The sequence below is a fragment of the Harmonia axyridis genome, chromosome X, assembly GCF_914767665.1.
Source record: "Harmonia axyridis chromosome X, icHarAxyr1.1, whole genome shotgun sequence".
Taxonomy (NCBI): domain Eukaryota; kingdom Metazoa; phylum Arthropoda; class Insecta; order Coleoptera; family Coccinellidae; genus Harmonia; species Harmonia axyridis.
In genome coordinates, this window is record NC_059508.1 from 5389645 (window position 1) to 5401936 (window position 12292).

At 31.8% G+C, this 12292-nt stretch overlaps 1 protein-coding gene across 1 annotated transcript in view; it reads left to right on the forward strand.

The window, feature by feature from the left end:
* The first annotated feature begins 2073 nt into the window (after positions 1-2073).
* LOC123685997 overlaps positions 2074-12292 on the forward strand; it is a 47406-nt gene continuing 37187 nt past the window's right edge. Inside the window, exons 1-4 of the mRNA XM_045625901.1 lie at positions 2074-2226; positions 2307-2476; positions 3539-3677; positions 6335-6390. The gene's annotated coding sequence lies outside the window, so the exon portion shown is untranslated. The remainder of the gene's footprint in view (positions 2227-2306; positions 2477-3538; positions 3678-6334; positions 6391-12292) is intronic.

Here is a 12292-nt window from a genome sequence, read left to right on the forward strand (position 1 = left end):
TCCTTTTACTACAATTGATAATATGAAAGTAATACATGTAGAATCGAAAGGCAGGAAACTAAACTATTTAGAATCCATTGAAATTTATAAATTGTTGAACAGAAATAGTTTTGATATCATGAACGAACAAACAGAACTCGATCACTCTAAAATATTCAATGCTTTCAAATAATTCCTGGGAGTTAAATAACGGTCAAAATTGTTAGCTATCTACCGAATTTTATAGCCTCTTCCCTGAGTTTTTCCAAGTACCACTTTTTACATAAATGCTCCAATTACCAATTATACAATTGGTAGATCCTCCACAGTATCTGAAGATGAATTAGATTATGTTCAAAACTGTGGTTTCAGTACCCTTGCCTTGAGTAAAATCATGTTGCCTTTCGGGTTCGATTATATGTGAAATGTGGAGCTTTATCACAGTAATAGGGATTTCATCATATCCGCAGGATAATTTGTTATTTATAATCTTGACTGTATTTATGTTCTCTGTCTCTGACATGAAATAAGGACAAGATTTCATGTGAAATACGCTGGTAATTAGCCTTCATTGTACTTTTTTCTGAAGTATTATCCCCAAAAAGCAATAACCGCCGCATTCGCCATTTCGCATTGTTTAATGTATTTTTGTTTGCTTCATATAAAACAACAAATTTCTCATCTCGAAGAAAAGTTCAATTCGAAAATAACGAATGAAAAATTTGCGAGCATGTTACAACGTCATCTTTTATATTTTGGAATGTTCCAAAGGAGGGGCAATTCGCTTATGGATTGATTATGGAATCAAAGAGCATGCGAAATGAGCTTGTATGGTTCACAACTGATGCATATTGCAAATACGCAGAAGTGCATCTGGGGTTTTTTGCTAGGCAACGCACCTAGATATGAACATCCTGCAACAAGGTGTGATCATTCATCAAGTAGTCGTGTATCGAGTCGGGTCGGATAGTAGTTGAAGTTTTTGATTGAATTTGAATTGATTTAAATTCAATGAAGCAGCAAATTTGTTTATTGTGCAATTGAAAAACGAGAAGATTTTCTTAATTCAAGGTGAGAAAATTATCTTATTATTGTTTTGAATTTCGATTTGTTACCTCAGGATAAAATTTTCCGTTTTCGTTGTTATTATAAATATTCAATGAGTGGCTATAAAAATGAATGTTTATGAAATAGGCAATGAATCCATATTTTCGGTATTAATTTCTTAATAGAAGGGATGAAATTTTTTGTTTTCGGTATTATTACAAATATTCAGTTCATTTGCTATGAACATTTTTAAGAGATAGGCAATTAATCTACGTAACCATATTTTCGGTATTTATTTGTAGTGTAATTCGTCATATTGTCAGTGAATTTTGTCTTCATAATATGTCGTAGAAGGGAAATCATTGATTGGAAATCGTGAAATAGTTATGCGCATGTGCAGATGTTTCCGTATAATTCATTAGGAATCGATTTAATAGGTATTCGCATGTGCAGATATTATCATTGGTCTTTCGCAGAATCAATTGTGAACGGTTTTTAATCAATTTAAGTATTCTTCTTCTTTTTGAAGCAGACCATTATCCAATATCGTGTGAAATACATGTGAAAAACAAAAACGATCTGAATGATATTCATTATTAGGTGGATTCCATTTGAGACCTTTAATGGGAAATTTTGTGAGCTAGTATAAGGATAACCATTAATTAGAAATCGATGAAATGGCTGAATAGATAGAACACATGGGCAGATGTTCTCTTTGATTGTTCAAAGAAGAAGAAGAAGAAAAAATGTTATTTTATATCTAATGAACTAATTGATATCAATTAATCAATATTTTATAATTGGACAATTCTCTCTTCGAAGCTGTTCTTAATCGAATAACATGAAATGGGAAAAAACATCATATATGGAATCAATTGATTTTCTTTATTGGGCAATATTCACTTTTGAAATCAGCCTTAAAATTTATTTGATAAATAGAAGTAAATGGACAAATTCGTTTTTATTATTTACTGATGAGTTTGGAATTCGAAGTGGAGTAAATATTTCTAACGAAAAGCTGTTAATATATTCATTTTCAGGGGAAGAAGAAGAAGTTCTATTATGGATCAAGACTAGAAATTGCTGAAAATCTTGAAGATATTAAGATAGTGTTTAACATACTTCTGATCACTGATAAGAGACTATTTATGAATGAATGCCTCAATGCAAGGGATCTGAGTCTGAGATACAGAAATCTGGGTGAGTCCTTTCATTCACATTTCAACTTTCCATATCTTGGTACAAAGTTGTGTATAGATTTTAATTTTTTTATCCTTCAGGGAGGCATGCAATTGATCACCATATAATATACTACGCTTCACTTTGAGTTCATCCACACCTCTGAGCACCTGATGAGCGAATTGTACAAAAACGATGAGGCACTTTTGGGATTTGAGCGATGGAATACATATTGTGACATGGTTGATGTCTAGCAATAAGCTACTGGACGGTATGTCACATTTGGAGATATAAATTCTCATAGATTAGATTTTTAAGTACAATATTCATTGATTCAAAAAAAATCTGTTATTGAATAGGCAACATAGCCCTCCAACTCCAACAGTTCAAGTCTATTATCAAATATGGGAAATTAACTGGATTCAGTGAACTGAATGTCTTATTCGCATTTTTTGCAATAAAATATGTTAGCCGTTCTGAGAGTTTGAACATATTTATTTTTTATATAGCTCATTGAAAACTTGGAGCATTTAATACATTCAATCATAACGTCAAACACTACTTTTGTCAGATTATGAAGCGAATGCAAGCGAATAACCTGGTTATCAGTGGTGATTACCAACAATAACCAACTGAATTCAGCGCTTTTGGTCATTATTGGTTATATCACATGACGTTATGAAATTAGCCCAAATTACCAAACGTAATTGCACTCAAATCTCGAGATTTGTGTTGAACTTTAGGTCATTAAAGACATTTTAAAAGTTTAAATTTGATCAAAATAAGCTTGATGCATTGATATGCAAGCCGACACAATTCTCTATCGATGGCAAGCTTTGTTTCATTAAAACGGTGCGTTTATACCGAAGGAAGCTGTTAAAATAAAAATTGGTTAAGTTTGTTTCAACTGTATTCAAGCGGAAGTTGGTTATTCGTGGTGATTCCTGAAGATCTATAACCAAGGACAATACCAGAGATATTAGTGGTTATTCGCTTGAATTCGCTCATCATCAATGAAACTTTTATGTATAGGTAGTACTATATGTATTCAATAATAATAAGTTAATTTCTCATGTAAAAATGAACTTCACTAATAAAATGTTTGAATGAATAATGAAAACAAATACTTTGTTATGTTATACTCATTTGTGTTTATATAAGAGTGACGTCATCAATGACGCCATAGAGGCTGAAATTGCATTCTGGTGGTTACTTTGAATTTAACTTTTAGATTGAATTCGAAATTCATCAGACAATCTATTTCGATGTAAATTATTACGAATGATGCAATTATTTCGTTATTTTGGTGCTGATTGCAATATTTTTGTCTCAGGTATGGTTAATTGTATGGCTTCATTGATTTCGACTGGAATTGGAGAAATATAAGATGGGGAAATAGACATCTTTCAACTTGAAATCGGAAGAGAAAGAAATCAAAATCCATTTGATGCTACCCAAAAACTCCCAAAAGGGTACGAACAAATGCATTTTTTGCCATATCTTTCATTTATATTAAAAACATCTCGACAATTCAAGTTCATTCCACTTGGGTCCTTCAAGCATTAAATAAAAACGAATGCTCGGTAGGATATCGAATATACGCTTGTTAGAGACTTTAACGGTCGGTTAGGACAAAAGTTTACGTATGAATTCTAAACTACGTTGAACAGACTATACAAAATATTTTTATGATGTATGATGTATGATGTATGTATGATGTTCGCGTATTTTCAAATTTAGTTCACTTCATTCAACATTTTTTTCATACCGAACATCAAAGTACAAAGCTACACCTGGAATTTGAAATATTTCGTGTTCATAATGGAACTTCTTCTACAATTTTAATCACGGAATATTTATTTACGTTTAGTGCCTTTTCAATAACAATTTTGTTATCATCAGAAATTGATATATCACTCAAATATTGACATTTGTTCGTTCGCTTATAACTAAATGACCTGATACCATCTACAACATCAATCTCGGCTCCGTAAAATTCATAAAAAATACACATGTTGTTCATTCGTTCGTTCGTCTCGCTAAAGTGACAAGTAGTCAAGAGCATAGAAATGGAGGGCGTACTGGGGGTAATTACCCCTCCAAGATTTCCAAAATACAAAATATAAAATTGCAGAATTCTCGCAAAGACGAAAAATGAAAATTTTTACATAAAATGAACCAATAATCATTTTACTTTCCTTTGAAATACACGGCAGTAAAAAATCGGACCATTTTAAGGTTTGTGAGTTTATTATTGCTTTCAAGATGAGTACTTTTTTGCACTGCGAGCACGTCTTTGTCCGAGGTTTATTATTTTCCTTTATCTATCTGATTTTTCGGCTCCTCATTTTCCATCTGTGATTTTTGTATTCGTCATCGTTATAGACTTACCCGTTGTTTTCAGTTTTTTGTATCATTCGTCAACAAATTTCAATACTGTACGTATCAAAAAACTGAACTGAGTAATTGTAAAAATTGTCTGGAATGTGTTGTACAATTTACTGTATTTCATTCAAATTGCAATTTATTTGTGAAGACATCAGTTTTGAATTGTCAATGTATATTTACACGGTGTTCCTAAATTCGAGGTACAAATGGAATTGACAGATTTTCGAAATCATTTTAAGAAAAAAGTCCCATAACAAGTGTCCCTAAACACTTTGCTTTTGAGATACAGGTGTTTAAATTCAAGTTTTTCTTCTTATAGAATCTTCCCTTCACAAGATATTCATTTTGAATCGACCATAGATATCCCGAATTGAAGTTTTGATCATGTGATATGCTAATTTTGAATGCAAATTTACAGGGCCGCCGCCAGACATTTGGAGCCCCGAAAAAATAAAATTTCGCCGCCCTGCTTTGCCTTATTTATCTGAATTTTTTTGAAGGAGCCTCTGTTATTCCCCCCAGGCATCTCCTGAATTAAATTTGGCATCATTTAAATTTCATATGGAATCGTCCTTTTCAAGTTGAAATCACATTGTCAAATTTATGAGGAGGTTTTGTCGATTTCATCAAAAAACGTCCCGAATTGTTTAAAAGTACGATGCTCTATATGTCTATAGTAAAAAAAAGACGTAGTTTCAAAAGGTGCATTTTAGTGCCTATATTTGTATTTCATAACTATAGTTGAGAGCTCCATTTGATGTATAAAAAATTGGCTCTTGAAAGTTTCATTATGTTACAACTAAGAAAACATTTTTGTGTCTTGTTTTATCAACTGACTTTGCGCCCCAACAATTTGGCGGCAATACGTTCGGTTTGCCGGTTCTGGCGGTGGCCCTGCAAATCTACAGGGTGATATTTTTTCTGGAAGGGTGCCTGCTTTTTTCCTCCAGAACCATTTTTGGTGAACTAATTTTTTGGTAGTTTAGAAAAATGTAAAAAGAAACTTAGGTCCAGTACTACACTTTTTCGTTTGTTATAGTTTCATCGTATCTGCTATCGCTTTAGAAAAAAAAAATTCAAAGAGCTCTGTAGTAATCCTCAGGAAATTCCAAATTATTACCAAGTTCCAGCTAGTTAGCTGTAATGAATGAATTAATTATAAGTTTTGGTATTTATTTACTCACTCCGTAGTGATGATTAATAAAGATTTGATGAATTGATAAAAGCATCACTGAAAGGAACGACACCCTAGAAACACCCTGTATATCGAGAACAAAGCGTTCGCGAGTTCATATCCATAGGACTTTTTATTCCTGAAATTATCCAAGGAATCTCTTATTTTCATCCGTATTTCTAGTTTAGGAATACCAAGTATAAGGTAAGAACAAGCGAAATGGTAATAAAAAATTATTTCGAGTAATTTAGCTCAAACTTCGCCATCAATTTTTTTTTCACATCACAGATATGAGTAAACGTTATCGCCAAATTTTTTTTTCGATAACTTCCCCCAAAGTATATTCACATTCTTTCTTACTCTTATCATCGTCATATAATTAAGATTTTCATATTCATCTCAGAAAATATTCTTGCATTTTCATCTAAAACTATTGTGTTATATATCATCATTAAATAGACCAAGTATAAAGACATTGTGGGTGAATTTTTGTGAAGAAAATTCCATCATCTTCTGAATTGGATTGAAGGTAATATTCTTAAACTTTTTACCCTTCATCCCTTATAGTTATTACTTCTGGAAAGCCATCTTCAACATCGAAGAGCACAACTGGAAACATGAAGGTAGGAACTCTCAAACAATTGTTCTTGGTTTATTTGATTTTATTGTAAATCATCATCGTTTCCATTTGGTGAAAACGATAGTGGTGAAAATTCAATTCATCAATTTTTCATGAACCAATTTTGAGATTAGAAAAGCTTAGAATAGAATTGAATATGGTTTTATTTCCCAAATACTTGATAGTTACAAAATAGCAGAAAAAAAGAAGAGGAAACAAGTCAAAGTAACAAAAACCAAAACATAAACTCGATGAGAACATCTTCTATAATAATAGAAACTTCAGTACAACAATATGTCTGAGTAACTTCTAAAATCAAATATTGTTTTAGCCCTTTTTGAATTATTATAATGTTAAGTTTTGGAAACGTCGCGGATTCTGGGAAATCGAGACGTATGTTTTGTCAGATAAATTAATGAGATGTATCGGTCGTCAGAAAGAAAAGTTAAAGTTTGTTAGTATAAAGTTTTCGGTGTCTAATGAAACGGTTTTGATTACATTCACGGACATTTTAAATATATTAGGATAACAGTTCATTAGAAGGTCAGTTTGCATTGTATAAGTCCCATTTTGTTCCATTTCAATCCTTACCCTGTTCCCCTACATCCTTATACAGTGCGGTGCTGTGTGGAAGCAGAGAGCAGTTTGTAGTGGTAAGACTATTATAACATCATTTTTATTGGTTCGAATAGGGAAAATGCAACAGATATTGTATAGGGCTCACATTCAGCAATGAATTAAAAAATTTATTTTTGGAAAATTCTGAAATCATTTGTATTCCTAATCATTCTCTGTAAGCAGCTCAATAGTTTTATGCTCAAATACAAGGTGCTTTCTCGAGTGACTGAGTATTGAAAATGGAAAAATATTCCTTCGAGTGGCGTTGCTATATTCAAGGTGTTGAAAATATTGTTTGTTTTTATGAAAAAACAATAATAATCTATATATGTACAAAACTATTATTGTAAGAATGTTTTTCCTCCTGAATATACTCCTACAAGACTATAAATTTCATATTGAACAAAGATCTTACAGCAAGCTTCTCAGTACCAAAGATTTGTCTTACTGACGTACTTCCAACCCAAAAAATAATTTCATAAGACATTACCGATTGAAAATTAGCAAACTAAACAAACATCAAAGTCCTATAATCAAACTGGTATTTCAAAGATCTTTATTGAAGGAAATTAATTTGATTTAATTAAATGACAAAATTTAATTTTCGCGACAGCAATTCACAATGTGTTGACCAATTCAAGTGACTATCAATATTCAATCCTAATAGTTTTGTCTGTAAATTTGTTTGGATTGTACCAGAGCTGAATATAATGCTGTCTGGTGATGAAAATAAAATATTTGTTTTGTCACCATTCAGACTAGGCTTTTATAGCACACCATTTCCAAATCATCAACATAGATCGCGTTAAATTGATCACGACTACATTCATGTCCCTGAGATGACTCTCGAATAGTTTGAATGGTTTTCCTCTTATTCTTCGCTTTTCCAGTTTCGAGAGCAAGATTTTATAGTTGACACAATCGAAGGCTTTCGGAGGTCCACGAAAAATCCAGTAGGCACTTCAACATTTTCAATGGAATATATTATTGAACTGTTTCAGCCGTTACTAATCGGCAATTTACATGATTGAAACAAGTTTTTATTACTACTGAGTTTTGATGCCAATTGAATTGGAATAGAAATTTGAGGATTACATTAAGTAACCGCAGATTCGAACTTATTTTAGTTCATCTTCAAACACTGTGAAGATTCTACAAATTGTACAGAGAATGTATGTAAAAACAGGTACAAAAAAGAGGTACTTGGAGAAACCCAGAGAAGAGGCTATAAAATTCGGTGGATAGCAAATATTTTTGACTATTAGCAAACGTCCAGGAACTATTTGAGAGCACTGAATAATTCAGAATAACAGAGTTTCCCTTTAATTCCATAAGCAGGTTCTTCCTTTTTTGGAAGACTCAAAAAAATGAAATAAGACGTTGAAACAAGCTCGAATATTTTTTATTCGAGATTATCGCATTGGACTTTTCTTGGAGATAAGAAATTTGATGATCTATATGAAGCAAAAAAATATACACGAATCAATGCGAAATGGCGAATGCGGGGGTTATTCATGTTAGAGGGATAATACTTCAGAAAGAAGTACAATAAAAACTAATTACAAGCATATTTCACATAAAATCGAGTCCTTATGTTATGTTAGAGACAGATATCATAAATACAGTCAAGAGTATGAATAACAAAAAATCCTGCGGATATGATGAAATCCCTATTACAGTAATAAAGCTCCACATTTCACATATAATCGAACCCAAAAGGCAACATGGTTTTACTCAAGGCAAGGGTACAGAATAGTTATTTATAATACAAGTGCAGAAGGCATTGATATTCTTCCACGAGTTCAAAATTCAAAAACGAGCCACGAAGTGGTGAGTTTTGGAATGAACGAGTGGTAGAATGAGCCTTCTGTACGAGTATTATACATTATTTTCTCTAATTCATTGCATTTTCATTGAAATTAATGAAATATTTCCATAAATATAATTTAGTGATTTTTGCATCGAAAAATGTTGGTTGGCAGAACTGATTTCTTTAAGGCAGATTGATGAATTGACAGATAAAGCCGTGGCGGAAAGTTCGGAGTGCCAACATAGAATAATAAAATATAACCATGAAAACTGTGCGTTTCTGATATATTCTCGCACGATTTTGTTCTACAAGATGTGGAAGAATGAACGGAATAACCACAGAATTAGAGAAACTGCAATTTTTGAATTTCTTCAGAACATAATATTTTCCTTGAAACAAGCTGTTAATACTACTAAGTTTTTCTACCAATCAAATTGAAATAACAATTTAAGGATTGCATTGTGTAACCACAGTTTCGAACTTATGCTCGTTCATGATCAGACACTGTGAAGATTCTACAAATTGTACAGAGCATTTATGTGAAAACAGTTACAAAAATTGGTCTTTGGGAAAATCCAGGGAAAATGCTATAAAATTCGGTAGATAGCAAACAATTTTGTGCGTTATCCAACTTCCAGGAATAATTTGAAAGCATTGAATAGTTTAGAATAACAGAGTTCTGTTTGTTCTTTAATAATTTCATAACTATTTCTCTTCAATAATTTATAAATTTCAATGGATTCTAAATAAATTAGTTTCCTTGCTTTTGATTCTGCATGTATTATTTTCATACTATCAATTGTAGGAAAAGGTTGATTATTATCTAAACAATGTGTTGAAAAGGTGGAGAGTCGCTTATTTTTGGTAAAATCTATTCGATGTTCATTGAATATTGTTTTGAATGAACGTGCTATTTGTCCTATATATTTCAAATTGCAAGTTGAACATATCAACTCATAAACTCCTGACTTACTTGTATTTGCGGTTGAGTCTTTTGCATTAAACAACAACGATGACATTTTATTTATTGGTTTGAACAATATTCAATTTTGATTTGGAAAGACTATTAGCTACTTTTAATTTATATCACTGAAGTAGGAGAGAGAAATTAATTTTTTGTGCTTTCCAGTTTTTGTGAGAGGGTATATTTGTGAAATATTTTGTTTGATTGAATTTTCTATAATTGTATGTTTGAACCCATTTTTTGCAGCTATTGTTTTTATAGTTTCTATTTCAATTTCGCGTTTTATTTTGGATGATGATTAGATAAAAGCCCTTTGAATCATTGATCGGAATGCCGACGTCTTTTGAGAATATGGATGGTTTGAATCTAGTAGAATGCAAATATCAGTAGATGTGGGTTTTCTGAACACGTTAAATGCAAGTTTTTGGCCCATGTGTGGTATTCGAAGGTCTAAGAATTTAATGTGGATATTCGTATATTTTTCTGATTTGAATTTAATATTTGAGTGGATATCATTCATACAGGGTGGCCACTTTTTCAATGGGATTGTATTGGTAACTTTTAAACTATAAGAGTTAGAAGGTCGGTCAAATGGACAAAAAGTTGCATTCATAGGAGCATTGTCAAGCAGTTCAAACAAATCGAGATTATCAAGGCCGGTTATTGAGATATCATAAAAAAAGTAAATTCTGTCATTTTGATTTTTCTTTTTTTCCCACTTTATTTCAAATATTATCAAAAAATGTTATAGGAATTTTTTATTCGACAGTAAATTGTTCTCAATTTGACGTAATCAGATTTCGTATCCAAGGTTTCGTGCTCTCTGGGCCACCCTCAACCTCATTTTTTTCAATACGGACCTGTATATTTTATGAGACTTTTCGAAATAACTTCTAACGCTGAATTCAACGATATATCATACAATGTCATTCAAAGTTGATTTTCAGGTGATTTTGACCCTTATCCAAATTGCTTTGGGTCGGATCTGTGGTGAATGCAATTTATCAAAAACTGCTGTTAATAAAATAGTCAAGAGACGCAAATACAATGATTTTAAATTTGAATACCAAGCCTTCAAAAATTATATCGTAATGATATCAAAATAAAGTTCGATTCTGGAACAAATGACAAATCCAACAATAGTGATTTCTCGCGAGAAATGGAAGGTATTCAAGAAGACGAAATAAACAAATGTATAAGAAGTATGGGTTCCAGAACCGTTAAGTGCATTTCACAAAATGGTGGACATTTCGAACACTTATTTCATTCATTTTCATTTACTTTCGAATAATCATTCGATTTTTCTTTCATTAAATGATAATTCGTTTAATTATTATGAATTGAAATATGTAAATAATTATTACTTGTTGCTTGATTTGATTCTGCTATGTTCCATTTAGTTCAAGATGATTGATTTTCTCATCGAAATGTATTGCTTGTTGTTAATTAAACTAAAGGTACCGAAATGTAATACAGATCCGACCCAAAGATATTTCGATAAGGGTCAAAATCACCTGAAAATCAACTTTGAATGACATTGTATGATATATCGTTGAATTCAGCGTTAAAAGTTATTTCGAAAAGTGTCATAAAATATACAGGTCCGTATTGAAAAAAATGAGGTTGAGGGTGGCCCAGAGAGCACGAAACGTTGGATACGAAATCTGATTACGTCAAATTGAGAACAATTTACTGTCGAATAAAAAATTCCTATAACATTTTTTGATAATATTTGAAATAAAGTGGGAAAAAAAGAAAAATCAAAATGACAGAATTTACTTTTTTTATGATATCTCAATAACCGGCCTTGATAATCTCGATTTGTTTTAATAATAATTGGTATTTATTTCAAAGACATGTTACATCACTTTCAAGAAACAGTAACACAAAATGAAACAATAGTCAAAAAAAGTATTCCTAAAAATCATCTAATGAATAAGGCTCTAGGTCTAGTAGGAAGCTCTTTAGTTTTTTCTTGAATAGGTTCAATGTTTGACAGTTCCTTATGTCCACTGGTAAATTATTATAATATTTTATACAAGCATATGTTGGATGTTTTTCGGTGATGCTGAGTTTATGGCGTGGAAAGCTCAAATTCAGTTGTCTGGTCTGATAGGTTTGAACTGCTTGATAATGCTTTTATGCATGCAACTTTTTCTCCCATTGAAAAAGTGGCCACCCTGTATAATTAAGAAAATAATTCAGTTGTCTGGATGTTCCAGAAAGGCAAACAAGAACATTATCTACATATCTTTACAAAAAATCTATTTCAACCGGTAATTTTGTGTTGAAAACTTTATTTTCTATATACGACATGAAGATATCTGCGAGAAGTGGACTCTGTGGTGAGCCCATAGCTGAACTACTATATTGTCCATACTGATTATTGTTGATTCGAAAATAGTTTCTTTGTGGACATAACAGAGTTCTAGAAGTATTATGAACGCACAGTCTATTACAGGATGAACACGTGATTGCTCCAGAGACTCAGAAACTAAAACGATTGTTACATTC